The following is a 19,246-nucleotide window of genomic DNA, read 5'->3' as shown; positions in this document are numbered from 1 at the left end:
AAGGCCACACACTGGCATTGCTTTTCTAAGCACTTGTGATTTGTGATGCTAATGTAATTTTATGTGTGTGTTCTCACTTGAGCAGTGTGAATTTTTTTTAAAATCACCCATAGCATTACATTAGCAAGCGTTTTCAAATCTCTGGTGTTTAAAAATCGCTTGTAGTGTGAACCAGCCCTAAAGCCTCGTACACACTCCTAACTTAAGGAGGAACTCCAGTGAAAATCATGTAATAAAGTGCTTATTTGTTACAATAATTATGTATAAATGATTTAGTCAGTGTTTGCCCACTGTAAAATCTTTCCTCTCCCTGATTTACATTCTGAAATTTATCACATGGTGACATTTTTACTGCTGGCAGGTGACGTCACTGGAAGGAGGAGATGCTGCTTGCTTTTTTGGCAGTTGGAAACAGCTGTTATTTCCCACAATGCAACAAGGCTCCCACAGTGTGATGTCAGTACCTCAGTGCTGTGAGGCACTGACATCACACTGTGGGAGGGATTTCACCACAATATCAGCCATACAGAGCCCCCTGATGATCAGTTTGAGAAAAGGAATAGATTTCTCATGGGAAAGGGGGTATCAGCTACTGATTGGGATGAAGTTCCATTCTTGATTACGGTTTCTTTTTAAGTCAGCTGAGGCGACCAATAACCACCTCAGACGACAATCTGGCGTGTGTATGGCACCCAACAACCCCTGACGCCCAACCCACAAGCCATCTGCCAGACAGATCTACCCAGCAATTCTGCCCCCCCGATCCAATTGTTCACACCGCTCTTTTGTCCGCTGCGAGACATCCATCCATCATCCCAACTCTGCTAGGGAGAACGGAGAGCCGAGACAAAAGAAGAAAAAAAATGTATAATTAATTTCCACAGGTTTGCTTCCCCCTTGCTCTACCGGACTGAGCTAGGAGTGTTTGGAATAAACTCGGACATGGTATAGGAAATTTCATTAACATTATTATACTGAAATAAGTCAATTTCCTGGTTACCATCAGAGCACTTCATTACTGGGAGATGCTCAGATTTGGCCTTCACAAAATCTCCAGGCCGCCGACATACAGTAAGAGAAGTCACAGATCTAGGCTCATTTGTACTAATGAATTGCGCTTTTGAGACTAAATTTATTCTACTCTAGGCGATCAGTGTTCATCACTTTGGAAACAAACCAAACTGCACATATTCCATCTCTTAGGCCCTTTTCTCACATGTGGTGTCGCAGACCAAAGCTTGTCACAGTGGCCACTAGTACACGGTGTGATGCCTCGGAAGTGCTCCAGGCACCGCAGGGTCTTCAATTGGCTACTAGATGTAGCCATCTTCAATTGGCTACTAGATGTAACCATCTTCAATTGGCTACTAGATGTAACCATCTTCAATTGGCTACTAGATGTAACCATCTTCAATTGGCTACTAGATGTAACCATCTTCAATTGGCTACTAGATGTAACCATCTTCAATTGGCTACTAGATGTAGCCATCTTCAATTGGCTACTAGATGTAACCATCTTCAATTGGCTACTAGATGTAACCATCTTCAATTGGCTACTAGATGTAGCCATCTTCAATTGGCTACTAGATGTAGCCATCTTCAATTGGCTACTAGATGTAGCCATCTTCAATTGGCTACTAGATGTAGCCATCTTCAATTGGCTACTAGATGTAGCCATCTTCAGGTAAAACAATAGTTTAATGTGTCAGAGTTCCTTTTTCTTATTGTAAGGATTAAGAATCTAAAACTCTAAACTACCATTTCTTTGTAGTCAGACGGTAGTCAAAACATTAAAGGTGGCCATACATCTAGACATTTTGCTGTACTATTGACCATCAAATTCCAATAGTTTATCAAAATGGGGGAGAATCAATTATGTTCCATTCTGTCCGATTGATGAAAATTGGCCAATATCATGGGGAATCGAGCAACTTTGGTGATTAAGCAGGATAGAATATATCAGTAGATCATGCAGGAATCGGCTACTGCTCATATAATTTCTATTGACACAGAATCAATTGTGAAGGAGAATAGCATAGGCACTCGCTTGCAGTGTGTGAGAGTGTGAGAGTGTGAGTGAGTGTGTGAGTGTGTGAGTGAGTGAGTGAGTGAGTGAGTGTGTGTCAATTGTGAAGGAGAATAGCATAGGCACTCGCTTGCAGTGTGTGAGAGTGTGAGAGTGTGAGTGAGTGAGTGTGTGAGTGAGTGAGTGAGTGAGTGTGTGTCAATTGTGAAGGAGAATAGCATAGGCTCTCACTTGCAGTGTGAGTGTGTGTGTATCAATTGTGAAGGTGCGTGTGTGTCTAGTCAATCGATTCTTGATTAACCACACTGTAGTTGATTAATCAGTAAAGTTGATCTTGCTGTCACTTACAGTAGGCAGTAGAAATCTGACAGAAATTACAGGTTTTGGACTAGCCCATCTCTTCCTGGGGTATTCTCCACATGGCCTTTATTATTTCTAAAGAGACAATTCCTGAAAATGTATATAAAGATGCAGACCACCCCCACCTGTTTGTACACTTTTTTGGCAGTTGAGCAGAGCAACTGCCATTCACAAAGTTCTTTTGAAAATAAAGAAAACCCTAAGAATTCCCCATGAGAAGATGGGCTAGTCCAAAACCTGTCGGTTCTGTCAGATTTCTACTACCTACTGTAAGTGACAGCAACATAGGAGAAAAGTCATTTATGTCTAATTTTACACTGGACGAAATCTACTTATTTGTATGTGTTTACGTTATTTTACATTTTTTACGGTTTTCATGATAGTGGTTCCTTAAGATATTCGTACACACAAAACTCTAAATTGCACGACGGTTTCCACTATAAAAGTTGTGTGTGTGATCAGACGGTTTGATCTGTCGTGCTAGGACTTGTCTGCAGACAGTCTGTCACGCGTTGCATACTTTTTATTATTTAGTATTTATATAGCACCGACATATTCCGCAGCGCTGTACAGAATATATATTGTCACTTAACTGTCCTGAGGGGCTCACAATCTAATCCCTATCATAGTCTTATGTCTATGTTTGTATTGTGTAGTGTATGTACTTACGGAGCAATTATTGCACAAACCGTTCTCCGTTAGCTGTTTTGAGAAACATTTGTATACAGAGTGTATGGGCCTTAGGAGTAAAAAAAAAAGTCACCAGCTTACAAGAAGGCCATGATCTCCATGCAGGACAATGCCCACATGCATCCAAGTACTTTACTGCTTCATTCTCCAGGACAGATCTAAGAGCTGACTGAATAGTAACCTGGCCCCCTTCCCCAGCTGACTTCAGTCCAAGGGAGAACTTGTCATTCATCCCACCCATATGACATTTATAGGGATCTGACCAGCATTTGCTTAGGTTGCTGCTTCAGTGAAAGTGCATCTAATTCTATGAATGAGAGGCTCACTGAAATCAGAATGACTATACTGGTCATTCCACATTTTTTTGAAGGCTAAAAAGGTTTCTTACAGGTTATTACCTTAATTTTCTAATAGTCTGGCACACAAATAATTGCCTGAAGCTGTGGTACACGCTGTATATTTCCCCCGCCAAACTATCTTTTTACAAATTTGATGTAAAACATATGTTTGGATTGATTGACATTGTATTTCAACAACAAAAACAATCCCGAGGAATACTAATAAATGATGAATCCAGTGCATAGTTTTTTGCTTAGAAATTGTCAAATAGTGAATTATTACTGACATCAGTAATCAGAATAGACGCTTGGGTATATAAACCAGATATTGTCCGGCTTTTATCCTGTTGGAGATGCTCACCCTGCATTACTAATACTGGTGTAAGCAGCGAACTTCCCTCAGCCTTAAAGAGAACCCGAGGTGGGTTTGAAGAATATTATCTGCATACAGAGGCTGGATCTGCCTATACAGTCCAGCCTCTGTTGCTATCCCAAACCCCCCTAAGGTCCCCCTGCACTCTGCAATCCCTCATAAATCACAGCCACGCTGCTGACAAACAGCTTGTCAGAGCTGGCTGTGTTTATCTCTATAGTGTCAGTCTGATGCTCTCCCCGCCTCCTGCAGAACTCCAGTCCCCGCCTGCATCCCTTCCCTCCCTGCTGATTGGAGGGAAGGGACGGGGGGCAGGGACCGGAGCTATGCAGGAGGCGGGGGAGCAGCTGAGACTGACACTACTGATGTAAACACAGCCTCACAGCATGGCTGTGATTTATGAGGGATTGCAGAGTGCAGGGGGACCTTAGTGGGGTTTGGGATAGCAACAGAGGCTGGGCTGTATAGGCAGATCCAGCCTCTGTATGCAGATAACATTCTTTAAACACACCTCGGGTTCTCTTTAATAGCTCAGAGCTGTTTCTCTCCTGAATCAGAATACAAGTGCTAATACAATCGTTTTTGTGGCATTACCAGGTGTTTAGCGATATCCTGCCCAGTTCCTCAGGACATGCAGATTCCATTAGTCAACAGAGCCCCCTCTCTGAAGTGATTTTAGAAAAGACATATACTAAAGTGCAGGGAATGGTTACCAAAATCCTATTGTAATTACTCTAAACTAGCGATCTACAACTCCACTCAACTGAATGCAGTTGCAGCAGCAACCATTATTCACAGCCAGAAAAGTAGAAGTAAGCTGCCTGTTGACTTGCATTAAACTTTGTCCTGCTCTTTTTTTGTGTGTGTGTGCTGAAGCCCCATGTTCTTTTGTGCCTTCCCGAGCCTAAAAGTGGCCACACACCATACAATAAAATGATCCGATTTTACAGCAATTCAATTAAAAACGATCAGATCTCCCGAAAGAATCAAAAGCTTTTTTTCATTCTACTGAAAAATCTGATCGGATTTCCAGTTTTCTTTGATTTTTAGCGATCCGGAATGCCAGATATTTTTCTTCAATCTTTCTAAAGATTGTATGGTGTGTGTTAGATTGTCAATTTATTAATATACACACCCTAGCAATTTTCTCAGTTTCCAATCATTTTTATCATAATTGGGGAAAAATTGAACACAGGTGTGTGGTACATTGGTCATATTTTTGAAATGTTACAGTCAGAAAAATTGATTGCTATTCTTAAACTGAACAGATTTTTTTAAAAAATTGTATGGTGTGTGGCCACCTTAATGCAGAGCGGCAGGGAGTGCTTCATATTCACTTGATCCAGAAGCAGGATTCGCCCTCCTCTTCCACCACTGAGCAGCACTGTAATAAAGACATCCTCCTCGGGTCCAAATCACAAGAGAAGACATCTGAATGGGACCCGAAGGGAGGATGTCAGGATTACTAAGCCAATCTCCTTTTCCACCACTGAGCGGCAATGTAATTAAGACATTCTCCTCCGGGTCCAGATCACATGATAGGACATCTGAATGGGACCCGAAGGGAGGGAGGGTGTACGCATTACAGAGCTGATCTCCTCCTCCATCACTGAGCGGCGATGTAATGTAGACATCCTCCTGCAGGTCCAGATCACAAGATAGGACATCTGAACGGGACCCGAAAGGAGGATGTCCGCATTACAAAGCCGATCTCTTCCACCACTGAGCGGCGATGTAATGTAGACATCCACCTCCGGGTCCAGATCACATGATATGACATCTGAACACGACCTGAAGGAAGGATGTCCACATTACAGAGCAGATCTCCTCCTCCAGATCCAGCTAACATGTCAAATCATGTGATCCGGACCCAGAGGAGGATATCAGCATTACAGCACCACTGATGATAAAAGAGGGCAGTCAATCAAGCAAGGGCAGAGCGAATCCTGCGCCTGGATCAGGTGAATGTAAAGCGCTCCCTGCAGCTCTGCATTGGGCAGCCCAAGTTTAGCCGGCTGACGCAGCCCTACTTGAAGCTATCTAAAACAAGATCACTCGGGCAGGAAAGATAAAAGATTACAGCTGCATATCATGTTAAAGTGGCAATCCGCAGCTAACTAGTGAACTTTCTTATTTTAAGCAGACATGGGTGTAGCCAGCCACCTGTCACAGACCAAGCTCATTTGTAATAGAATGACAAAGTACGACCCAAAAAAAAAAAAAAAAAAAAAAAAGTATGACAACATACCGGCATAACAGGCAAATACCACCAAAAAATTACCTTAGCAAGAGAACGTACAATGGGGTTTTCCATGATTCCCTTCAGGAATATGATATCGATTTCTTCTGCCCCCGTTGAAGAGGGCAGATCTGTCAATTTCTCCAATACTTGCTGCATCTCTGTAAGGAAACAAAATATTCCATTAAATTGCAGCCTCACACAACAGTCAGTTATGAGCAGATGTCACTGGGGAACAGTGTTGAGCAGAGGGTTCACTGTAGATGCAAAATTCTGCGCATACAAAGAGGAAAGCTGAGGTCAGCAAATCAAAAAGCACTGGCTGGCCATCAATTAGCCGGCAACTGTAATCAGCCGACAGTGGCTAGCACTTGCTTTGCTTACCACTCACTGCTTCAGTTTCTGTGTGTAAAGATTTGGATATTATGCAAATTCTCTGCTCAAAACTGCTGAACACTGATAAATTTCTTATCCGATTAAATTATACAGAGTTGGATGACATTTATAGCTAGGACAGTTTAAAAGTGGCCTCTTTTCTAGTGTGTTACCAATTCTGTCAGCATACACCTCTGCTGAGGAACGAGGATGATGCGTGAGGGCATGTGCATTGCTGTAAATATGTGGATTTTTTTGAGCATAGGGTTGTGCACACGCTGTAGGAAGGGCACTCAACATTATTAAAAAATATACCGTACTTCCTTTTCAATTTGCAGTCAACTGTTCTGTCAGCAACTTTAAATTATATTTTCTTGCAACCACAACAGTGGATGAATCGGTTCAAAAAGCACTTCACCGTCCTATTCAAGTAATTGGCTCCAAGTAACAAAGAATCTGGTTTTTCTTTTTGTACATTTACTATTTGGGTAATCAAAGAGAGGGGACACTCCCATTTTACATTTTCTGCTGGGAAATGCAAAGGAGGAGATGGATAGTGGATACACTCAATTTATTCCATTGTGAGGTCTCACTAGAAACTTTCTATAAAATATTCTGGGTAGTTTTACCCTGAAACTGGAGTGACTTGGTAGTGACTTGGTAGCAGCTGATCTGGCCCTATACTGAGACAAGCACCCAGCAGGAGCTCTGTATCTCTGTACTCGGTATCCAGCCACAAGAAGAACATTTACCTTGCATGTTATCTGCTAAAGATGGTCAATGAGATCATAAGCAGCCTACATGCAAGCTTAAAGCAAACTGTACACAGCCTGGAACTGGCAAAACAAAACCATTCTATCGACCAATCATAACTTGAATATATGCCCAGCTTTAAGTAATCCTCAGCTGAGACGATTGTTTTGGGTCTTTAAAGAGAACCAGAGACGAAGCACCCGAATGTATTTTATTACATTTATCAGTGGGAACATGTCAGAAAACACCTACCCTGCTTTTAGTTTCATTCTTATCTGCTTAATTAGTCTATTAGCAGCTGTGATAAGAATCCCCGACTGGCTCAGTCTAGGTTTGACCTGCAATCATTATAGCTGAGTCACTCTTCTGTGTAATCTTTTCAAGCCCAAGCCTGCCACCTCCTGGCTCAGATTTCCTGCTTTGCATACTGAGAGCTGTGATTACATGGGAGGGGCTGCTCCTGCTGAGAGAGAATCTCTGAAACAGACAAGTGTGGCTGCAATATGATCTGTGTGCTGTGTGCACTCTGCATAGATAATGACTGCAGTTTCATACCTATGAGAGACACTTCCTACAGGCAGCTGCACATCATACCAAAATGAATGCACACAGATGAAAGGCTGCAGCAGCCTTTCTCATATAGCCTAGATAGCAGCCTAGTCTCAGATAGCCTAAACAGCACATCCAGAACAACTCATAACCCGGAAGCAGAAGGGATATGAGGCGGCGGCCATATTTGATTTTTCCTGGAGCAAGAATGGATAAAAAAAACACTAAAAAAGGCACACCAGAGCAGCGAAATTATCAGGTAGAGCATTTATTCTTTACAAGCTATCGACTGATATGATTATTTTGTGTGAAACGTTCATCTCTGGTTCCCTTGATTGGCATGAGAGGACAGCAATTGAGCATGTGTATGAGGCATGATAAACGTGCAACTGATTATGCATGTGGCCATGAACAATTTCATTTTCTTCACCATTCCCCAAGCTCTACCTCAATCCCAATTAATGAGAAGCTCACTATACTATTCGGTTTTCATTCCTCTTATTCTTGTAAGAAGCTGAAATAATATTTGCCAAAAGCATTCCAACATACAAAGCTGAACTTAACGGTATGAAAATTGGCATTCAAAATGTATCTTAAGAACCCACCAAATCTCCCTTTCCACTGGAACATTCAGATGCAGAATTTTCACATACTTTCACTTAAAAATCTACAAGTGCAATGCTATGGTTTTGTTACGAGCCTCATCGGCAGTAGAGCTGGTGACCACTTTGTACAGCATAAGTGTTTATTTAACTGGTTGTGGACCTCGATGGTTAAAATCTATGCCCGGTTTATGTCCTGTTATTCAAGCCAGGGCATAGATTTCAATCATCCCCGCCGAGTGGACGTCACTCTTGCTCCTATTTAATCTGCTGTCACGCTGACATCAGAGCTTCCGCAACTCAGTCAGGAACCAATTTCATTGGATCTTGACTTCATGATGACTGTGAGTCAGCCATAGTAATCCCTGAAAAAATAGGGACCAGAGCAGTCCGGTACAAAAGTGGTTAAATAAAAGAGCTCTATATACAACAGTAAAAAAAAAAAAATGTATACACATTTCAGTACAGTATCAAGTGCGGGGGGGGGGGGGGGGGGGGAGAGAATCAGAATACAGGATTGTTAACCATGTAACAAACGCAGTACATGATCAGAATCAGACTGAACTAAATAACAGGTAATGAGCAAAGAGTTCAGGCAGTACACAGCAGCTGAGCCCGAGAGCACACTGTGCAAAATTGCATCCACTACTGAAATAAACATGCAATTCTGCAAAGTGTGCTCCCAGCCTAATGCAGCTAAAGGCCCATACACACGTCGGATTTTCCCGGACAGGTCGTTTGAACGTTCTGTCATTCAGTCGTCCGCACGCCAAATTGGGCGTGTGTACAGTCCGCCGTTCGGGTGATAAGATTGGTCTTGAGCGATCCGCCCAGAGGTATTCCACAGCTGACTGCATAATTGCTGAAGGATAACAGGGGGCCATAGAGTTAGATTCCACCAGCCCATATGCTTGTATGGCAAACCGCATATGCTTGAATTGCATCACCACACTAAGTGTCACGGACAGCGCAGCCAACACACAATCACAGTTTATGCGCAGCCAAGGCTATAACAGGAAGAAACAGGGAAACAGACATACAGCAAAGTCCAGACACATGCCGTCCACTGGAGAAATGTGGAATTGTAAGAGGATGAACAGCTTGTACAGAGTCTCTGGTAGATAGTACATGTCCAAAGCAGTCCAAACATGAGATGCCACCAACAGGTTAGACTGGCAATTGCAGGACTCCTAACAGATTTGAAGGGTTTTTAAAGGTTTTAGGTCTTGAGCACAAATGACCTGAAAAGAGTTTGCCTTTTTCTGCTGCAAAGTGCATCACTCATTTACATGAAATTCCCCCATCTAACTTTCTGTTTAAAAGACGCTAGGGATATTTTTTCCACAAAACTCCTTCATGAGCAATTTTGCGGTCTCAGTGAAGACTGTATTTGCCTTCTAAATAATGCATTAGGTGGCTAAACTGAGGTGCCCTGGGGCCCCTCCTATTTCCCTTAGAGATAAAAAGGGGTTACAATTCAAAACTAAAGCCTTTACTGGCTAAATGGGGCCATGTAACCACGTGACCTGAAAGGGGTGTGGCAAACCAGCAGACATACAGAGGTAATAGGAGAGACAATACCTGCATTTAGCACCATGAAAAAACTATATGAAAAAAGCAACATTAAAAACCAGAGCCAGTCATGATACATTTACCATTTTTATTTTGACCCAATATACACAGCTGATAAATAGAGAATTGTTTTTATCCCCTCTACAAAATGTGCAATTTCCCTCTGAAGGTACTTTACAATAAAAGAAATGTAATAATTTAGGATTTCACAACAGCAATATTTGATAAAAAGGTCAGTTTATATTAAGGTGACTGGACAGGTTTCCAGATTTTATCTATTTTTCTCTCTCCAGCTACAAAACGCAAATAAAAACAGAAAAACAAACCAGAAAACCCCACATCTTTCTACAGAAAATGTAGCTTTGGTATGTGTACAGCTATAGACATGTTTTAAGATGTCCATAAACGGTACAATATTCTCTCTCATATGTGATCAGATTCTTGCGATCTAATTTTACAGAAAAACCGCACAGTATGTGGAGAAAATTGACATGAAACGACTCAATGATTAACTGGGTGATTTTTGTATCAACTCCAAAGCCCTAGTAAGTATTATGCCTAGAAAACACCATGCAATTTTTCATCAGATAGATGGGTGGATAAATAATTTCTAACAGTTTCGATTGGCTTTCCGATCTGATCACTTCTATGCAAATCAATCAGAAAAAAAGGTTGGAAATCAGATCAGACCTATCGCAAATTATCTATTCGACCCATCTATCTGACAGGAAATTGCATGGTGTGTACCAAGCTTTAGACTTAGGGCCTGTACACACTGGCTGCGTTGCACAGCCTTTTTAAAGAGACTAACAATTTTTCAGCCTTATTTCTTCTATCCTATAAGTTCCTATACCTGTTCTAATGTGGTCTGGATTACAGCAGCCATTTCTAGTTGCACTGTCTCTGTAACATATCTAATCTTTTCTTTGTCAAGCTTTGTCGACCCTGGGAGGAATGGGCCGTCTCTGTTGTCATAGGGACAAGTTATGCACGCCCCCTCCACGCTCTGTGTGCTTTGTTTATTAGTCACAGACAGGTCTCTGCTCAGTTTCAGCTTGTCTGTGTTGTGAGGCTGAGGGGGGAGGGAGCTGCTGTCTGTCACATGCTGAGAAACTGCGACTAATCCCAGACTGGAGTGCAGATAATTCACTATGTAATAAAATCTTGTAGTATACTGTAGCATGAGTATATACATATACACACACACACACCACTTCCTGGTTAGCGGCCATGTTTTTAGCTTGTAAACACTGTCTAAAACTGGCGAGGATCGCGGCTTGGACCTGCAGAAATGGCAAAGAGGAATCCAGGATATTATAGTGACTCGATTGGTATGTTTTTTATTATAAAAAAATCGGACAGTACAGATTCTCTTTAAAATCGCATGCAAGAAGTCGGACCAGTTTTGGGTACCTGGAGTTGGTGGTTTCATAAACTGAGGAGTTGGAATCAAAAGATTTTTGCACCGACTCCACAAGCCTGCCGTTCATGGCCACCTGTAGAATTCTTAACAGACATTTGTTTTGTGTCATCTGCATTGCATAGCATCAGCAAAGATTGTAAGGGGTCACCGAAACCCTGGTAACCACCACATACACACAGTCCCACAAAAAGCAAGCAGTGTTTTAGAACTGTACTGCATAGCACTATATGCTAATTAGACTGGGATTTCATATAATTACAGTATAATAGCTTCTAAGCCCAGAGCACGGATGACCTGTTTAGCATTTGCCTTTTTCCCATTACAGAGCGAATCACTCATTTACATGAAACCACCTTATCTAACCTTCTGCTGAAAAGAAAACAAAGGATAATTTTTCTCATTAAACTCCTTCATGAGCAGAACAAAATTTGCTATCTGAAAAAGCAAGGACTGTATCGGACTTCTAAATAATGCATGGGACAGCTGAACTGAGGAGCAGAATACTGGAAATGCTGTTCATAGCAGCTGGCAGGCATATTTTATGATGCTTGTTCGAGAGTGAAGCCTGGTACACACTTTCCATTTTGATTGGCCAATGACTGACCAATTTTACCACCTCCATGTAGTATGAGGGCCAACAGATTTTGACTACTATGAACAAATTGTGTAGGTAATAACCCATACTGCATGGAGGTGGTAAAATTGGTCAGTCATTGGCCAATCAAAACTGAAGGTGTGCGCCAGGCTTAAAGCGGATCAGAGATGAAAAACTAACTATAACAAGTAACTTGTCTATATATTTTATCTAAAGTTTAGATAATTCACACAGCATATATAGCTGCAAACAGCTTAAATAGAAAATTATTTCTTCCTGTGATACAATGACAGCAGCCATGTTGTTTGTAAGCATTACACATAGGCAGGCTTATCTGTATCTTGATCACTAAGCCTGTGGGAAAAAAACCGAATCCCCCTCCTCCCTCTGAAATCAATGGCTAGTAACACCACCACCTCCTCCTCCTGCCCAGACTGAGCTCCCATGAGCCCTTGCTACTGCCAAGGCTCTCTGAAAACCTGTGGGCGTGGTTTATTTAGTTTATAGGGAATTAGAGTATTAAAACAAAAAAAGTATTTGGCTTGAGGATTGCCCTATAAACAAATAGGAAAGAAACACAATTATGCAAGGAGTAAAAGTTCACCTCAGATCCACTTTAAGTGTGCATACACATACAATTTTGATTGGCCAATGACTGACCAATGTTACCACCCCCATGTAGTTTGAAGGCCAACAGACTGATTACCATGAAGAGACTGTGTAGGTAAGCTTTCATACAACATTTAAATGGTAAAAAGATTGCGCCGTAAGTGGCTGCAGCCCTGAAGCACTGCAAATCCACCTTGAGAAAAGCACCAATCAAAATTGGATGTGTGTACGCAACCTAAAGAGGAAAAAAAAATCCTCAGTTTCACCAATTCCAGTTTAAAAATAAAAAGCGCTATTAAGATAGATTAGAAAGAAAAAAATAAAAAAAATAATTTTTGTTTGGCTATTTCTACAGTGTATCACAAAACTTGGATTGCCGTATGTTCCTGTCACAATTTAAGGTGAGGATTTGGATTCTGTAATAAATGCTAGTGTGTATTTTTCACTATAAACTGAGAAAATAAGTATTTGTAATGGCAAAAATCAATTTTATTAGTTCAGGGAACATGTATTCCCCTTCATCAATTAGTGCTGCAGAAGATAGTGCCAGAGATGTGCACAGGAGCGATGCCCAACCGTGCACAGATGTGCTTCAGCTACAAGACTAATATCTACGTCCTCGTGGCTTAGATGGAAGTCACAGAGGACGTAGATATACTGCAGTGGTGGAGGAAAGTGGTTAAATACTATGAGCAGATTGTGTAGATAAACCCTCTTGCTACATGGAGGGGGTAAAATTGGTAAAGGATTGGCCAATCATAATTGAAAGTGTGTACCAGGCTTTAGCCAGAAAATATGCACTAAAATTTGACTGGTTGTTAAAGTACACCACAAGGGAGAGGGATATGGAGGCTGTCATATAGATTTCCTTTTAAACAACTTCCAGTCTTTCTGGCTTAAAGAGGAACTGTAGTGAAAATAATTAATACAATTGCTTTTTTGTGTGTGTGTTTTTTTTGTTTTTTTACAATATTTTACAATATTCAAAGATTATTTAGTCAGTGTTCGTCCATTGTAAAATCTTACCTTTCCTGGATTTACATTTTGAAATTTATCACAGGTGTCCACAGCTTTAGTCCTGCCAGGCGATCTACATGGAATGATCGTTTAGGGCTTGTTCACACCTAGGGCATTTTCGCTATTTTTTTTAAGCGCTGGCGATTTTGAAAAAAGCGCTTGTGCAATGAATCCACATGGGACTGTTCATATCTGCGCATTTCGTCAGCTTTCCGCTGACCAAATTTTCTACTATGGACCTTATAGGAAAACCGACAAAATGCTCACAAAAACGCTTTTGCTGCAATTGCATTTGTGCTTTTAAGAATAAATACTTGGCATTTATTCTTCTCCGTGTGAAAGTTTTCACTTCCTGACTTGTGTCAGGAAGTAAAAAAGGAATCACTCTGAAAAGCGCTTTACATAAACCATAGCGCGCACATAAGCGCCAGAAGCAGGAAAAAAAAAAACATCACTCAAAATTGCAAGGCAGTTGGAAAAAGCAGTTATTTTCCATAATGCATCAAGGTTCACAGACAGAAAACTGTCAGAACCATGGTCATGACATCACTGTGGGAGGGCTTTTACCACAATATCAGCCATAAAGACTCCCTGATTACCTATTTGAGAAAAGGTAAAGAATTCTCGTGGAAAAGGGAGTATCGGACCCTGATTGGGATGGAGTTAGATCCTGGTTAATGTTCCTCTAAGTAGTGTCTGAATCCCACACCTGGAACCTAAATGGCATTCCGAGTTGCCGTGGTCTTAACTTTTCTTTAAAACTAAACATATATTTCAAATTCCAGCATTACCTCTGTATCTTTGCAGAAAGATTTGCAGGGCAAATTGTCTCATTTTCACTGGATGAATAGTTTTAAGCATTCACTGATGATCAGCGATTCGTGCAAGCACGGTTTTCACTCAACTGTCACCTTTATGCTATGTAAAGATGAGGAGGTGCTATCTGCAGACATCACTGGTTATCAGTGAAACAAGAGGAAATTGGAAAAAAAATGTGATAGCGTATTCAAAACACATCTCTCTCTAACTGGAAGTCACTGTATCAACCGGAAAACAAACATGTACAGCAAGCTAGTGAGGGAATTCTAGTCTGCACATGGGGATACACAGCAAGCCATGCTCACTGGAGTGTGAACACAATGGAAGCAAGCTCACCACTGAGAAACCCGGGGCAATGACATATATTGCAGTCTTTTCTGGAAAGCGTAGTGAATCTCCTCTTTGGTTCCCATTTGAGTGTAGTGTAGACTATTGGCTAAGAGCCATCTTGTGTGTGCCTGGGACTTCTTTTAAGGTCGGCTCAGTTTGTGACAGACTAAGTGAGTCTCAGAAGATACGTCAGATGGGTGAAATGACGATTAGGTAGGTCACCACCCTCACCACAACCACATAAGGAAATACATTGCACTTTCAGTAAAGGATCGATCAATCCATTCCTTCAGAATTTGCACAGTCCCCATATCAGTCTCTGAGGTGAGATCACCTATGGAGCCAATACAATCTCCATTAATCATTAAACCTGTGGAAACAAGTCTGTACACAATTATAACTAATAAATGTCCTTAAATCCCATAATCGCTGTCTAATGCTAGGCATACACGGCTCGTTTTTGAGCCATTAAGATGGCTCAATAAATAATTTCCGACATGTCCGATCTCCTGCCCGATCGTTTCGCTGTTCGATTCCAGATAGCAGTGAATGGAAACAGATAAGAAAAACTAGCAGAAGATAAGAGACTTGACTGCAGAATTGAGCGGCGAAACGATCTGTCAGAATTCTAGCAGTTTTATTTATGCAGGAAAAGCTGTCATATGTGTGTTTTAAGTTTTAATGTTCTATGCAAAATTGTATTGTAAACTGTAAAGTTGGGTTACTTCTTTAATATATTGCTCTATGACATCTTAGCATATTCCAGGCTGTAAAGCTGGCAGATAATTGACGTACTGGTTACAAAAAGCCAGAACATTCTTGTTTATGTTAGTGCGTGGCCTTGACATTTGAAAAGAGGCTTCTGTGTAAAGACTGGGAGCAAGTTAAACTCACATTACTGCAGCAATCTTATTTGCTCATTAATTACACATAGATATTATTCATCTAAATATTAATGATCAATACAGTCCTTCTAAAGAAAGAAATAGTTATTGTTAAACCTTATATAATAGAATTTAATGCTCTGAAATATATTTTGAAAAGCTGGATTATGTCAGTGATGATTTGGGTCTGTGAAACATTCTTGTGAGATTGTTTTGGTTTTAGAGGGGTGCAGACGTGTTCTTGTACAAGGCCGTTACAGCCAGCAAGGAAAAAATTCCCAGCTAGAGAAAGTCAAAATATGAAAGATAAAACAATAAGGTGTTTTCCCAATTAGTTAAAGATGATTCAATGATGCCACCTGGCGGTTTAATAGTCTTATAAAATTAATATTATTTGTTATGAAATGCTGACCTCTGCCGATTGAAATTATATATTTATTAATCAGAAAGACAAATATATAGAAATTTTATATTATTAAGATTTAATATGCAATGTTTTCTTATATGATTAATTGTTTTAAGAAGAATTATATAATAAGCTTTATATTTAAATAAGTATATTAGAAGCCCTGTATGCTTCGAAGGCTCTTACAGGTCCAACAATTATCAGAGAACACTTTATCAGAAATGTGTCATGAATGACATTGTTTAGTCTCAATGTCTGGGGCAGCCAGCAGACAAGATGGCTGGTGACGTCCATTTTTAATTAACTGCGTCAGAAATGACCCTATATCAAAGGTCAAGCACTCCAAATGACGTTAATTCCCACAAGATAAGGTAATTAAGGAATTTATAAACAATAATATTATGATTAAGGTATTTAAAACAAAAAAGTGTTTTAAAATGTCAAAGATAGCGAGCTACGCATGGAAGCTTTAGCCAATAAGAACCTGGGATTCAGGAAAATTCCAGATTAGGCAGCCATGCTTCCTATCCCTATAAAAGTAGGGGCTGAAAGCTCATAGTTTGCAGAAGTCCAACAATCTCCTGAGAAGACATGAGGCAGAAGCTACCTTCCCACAACATAGATGCTGAAGAGATGACAGAGAAGGGGTAATATGCTTAATATTCTGGTGATTTACTTTATTAATTTTTCAGCATTAAGTTTTGTTTAGATGTTAGCAAGAAGTTTTATTAGAAGCTATTTTTTATGCTATTTCTTTAAGAAGATTACTACAAGTTTTACACAGCTATTGATACAGATGAGACTACTTTTGATCTTATTCTACATAACACAACTGTTATATTCTTTTTTGAATGTACTTAGAAGATTGATGATTGCTTGGCTATAAAGGCCTTGATGAGATGGAATACTGGTAGAAGGAAACACTACTTAGAACTGTTCATATTTTGTATATATGCTGTATGATAAGCAAATTTATACAATTTTTTATATAAACTCATATACTGAGTGCTCTGATTCATTTCAAGGTACACCGTCAATCTATAATTACTGTTATAGAGGGTTCAGACCCCACTATGCCTTGTTTCACCACATTCTTGAGAAAAAGGAGGACCTGCGTGTCCTTGAAATAATCGTGTGTTATGCTGGGCATACACAGCTCATTTTTGCCGCTCTATTCTCCCGCTCGATCTGTCAAAAACCAGAGCGGTTCTTGCCTTTTTCATGATTGCTAACTCAGTAAAGGACCAGCCCTTAAAGCGTTGCACTTTAAGGGCTGGTCCTTTACTGAGTTAGCAATCATGAAAAAGGCAAGAACCGCTCAGGTTTTTGACAAATTGAGCGGGAGAATAGAGCGGCAAAAATGAGCTGTGTATGCCCAGCATAACACACGATTATTTCAAGGACACGCAGGTCCTCTTTCCCAAGAATGTGATGAAGCAAGAGCCGAGCACCCTTTAAAAGCGAACCTTAAAGTGAACCTTAAGCCAGAAAAAAAAAAAATGAGTTTTACTCACCTGGGGCTTCTACCAGCTCCCTGCAGCAGTCCTGTGCCCTCGCAGCCACTCACTAATCCTCTGGTCCCCCGCTGCCAGCTAGTTTCGTTTTTGCCGACAGGCCCGTCAGGACTGGCCACGCGTAGCTTTTTCCGCATTCCCGACTGCAATTAGCGCTATTGCGGGCCGCAATGCGTACAAAAATACGCGTTGCCGCATTACGCACGCATGTATATGCGGCAACGCGTATTTTTGTACGCGTTGCTGCCCGCAATAGCGCTAATTAGTCGGGAATGCGGAAAAAGCTACGCTTGGCCAGTCCTGACGGGCCTGTCGGCAAAAACGAAACTAGCTGGCAGCGGGGGACCAGAGGATTAGTGAGTGGCTGCGAGGGCACAGGACTGCTGCAGGGAGCTGGTAGAAGCCCCAGGTGAGTAAAACTCATTTTTTTTTTCTGGCTTAAGGTTCACTTTAAGTCAAGTAAAAAAAATGAGATTTACTCACCTGGGGCTTCCCTCAGCCCCCAGCAGCCGATCGGTGCCCTCGCAGCTCCGCTCCGATGTCCCAGGACTCGCCGGCGAGCACTTCCGGTTTGGCCGTCACCGGCCGACAGGCATGGGAACGAGAGTGATTGTTCGCGTTCCCAGCCTGTATATCGCCCCCTATGCTGCTATTGCGGCCAGGAGGTCGCAATAGCAGCATAGGGGGCGATATACAGGCTGGGAACGCGAACAATCACTCGCGTTCCCATGCCTGTCGGCCGGTGACGGCCAAACCGGAAGTGCTCGCCGGCGGGTCCTGGGACATCGGAGCGGAGCTGCGAGGGCACCGATCGGCTGCTGGGGGCTGAGGGAAGCCCCAGGTGAGTAAATCTCATTTTTTTTACTTGACTTAAGGTTCGCTTTAAAGTACAACTGGAAGTGAATCTGCTGTATGCCATCATCCCTGCCAAATATTAAGCAAATGAACACTTCATTAGCATATCAACACATCAATTTATACTCTTAGTTGCTATGATGAGGATTGATGTGTACAAATGCTAATGAAGTGTATATTTGCTTAATTTTTTAGTGGGAATGATGTCAGTGATGTCATACAGTGGATGTACTCACACACTCAATTGTAACTTTGTTTTAAAGTTTTCTCAGGTCTTGATTCATCGCATTGTTTGTGGTTTGTTACACTGAGGAAGAGGACCTGTGTGTCCCTGAGACGACCATTTGTAAGACAGTGATTATGCTTTTGGAATAAAGGGATATTTGGTGCAAACCAGTTTCCAGAGGTTCAGTAAAGGGTTATTTACAACAAATGCCCGTGGTCTAGATCAGGGCTTTTCAACCCTGTCCTCAAGCACCACCAACAGTGCATGTTTTGTGGAAATCCACAGAGGCAGTTAATCAGCTCTGCTGAGACACTAATTACCTCACCTGTGAATGTTTGTGGTTTTCTGCCAAACATGCACTGTTGGTGGTACTTGAGGATACGGTTTAAAAGCCCTGGCTTGGATTCATCTCTGGTGAGCTTTCCTGATTGGCTCTCAGCTCTCAGTGCCTCCTAAGGATCCACAGGTAAGAGATACAGATTAAAGTGAACCAAGCACCATTTTTAGCACCCAGGGCATCTTAATAGCACATTTAATATGCATGTCAACAATGTGGCTCATTAATAAAAAAATATATTCTACCTTTTTTTTTACATTTAGGTTCAGCAGAGGCCTCCATTATCCTATTTCCTCTTACTTCCGTGGACTGCCTGACGGCAGAAGTTTTGGGCAGATAAGGATTGATGTAATT

General features: G+C 41.3%; 1 long non-coding RNA gene across 2 annotated transcripts in view; it reads right to left on the bottom strand.

The window, feature by feature from the left end:
• The window catches only part of LOC137519685 (uncharacterized), a 104,371-nt gene that overhangs the window by 7,557 nt on the left and 77,568 nt on the right, over nt 1–19,246 (bottom strand). Inside the window, exons 1-2 of one of the 2 annotated variants that reach the window (XR_011021081.1) lie at nt 9,346–9,767; nt 6,069–6,187 (exon numbers count right to left, since the gene is read on the bottom strand). This is a non-coding gene — a long non-coding RNA (uncharacterized lncRNA). Of the gene's footprint in view, nt 1–6,068; nt 6,188–9,345; nt 9,768–19,246 lie in introns of those variants that run through there. The other variant, XR_011021080.1, reaches the window with a different exon arrangement.

Source organism: Hyperolius riggenbachi, chromosome 5 (genome assembly GCF_040937935.1).
Source record: "Hyperolius riggenbachi isolate aHypRig1 chromosome 5, aHypRig1.pri, whole genome shotgun sequence".
Classification (NCBI taxonomy): Eukaryota; Metazoa; Chordata; class Amphibia; order Anura; family Hyperoliidae; genus Hyperolius; species Hyperolius riggenbachi.
This window is presented reverse-complemented; position numbering and strand designations above follow the sequence as displayed.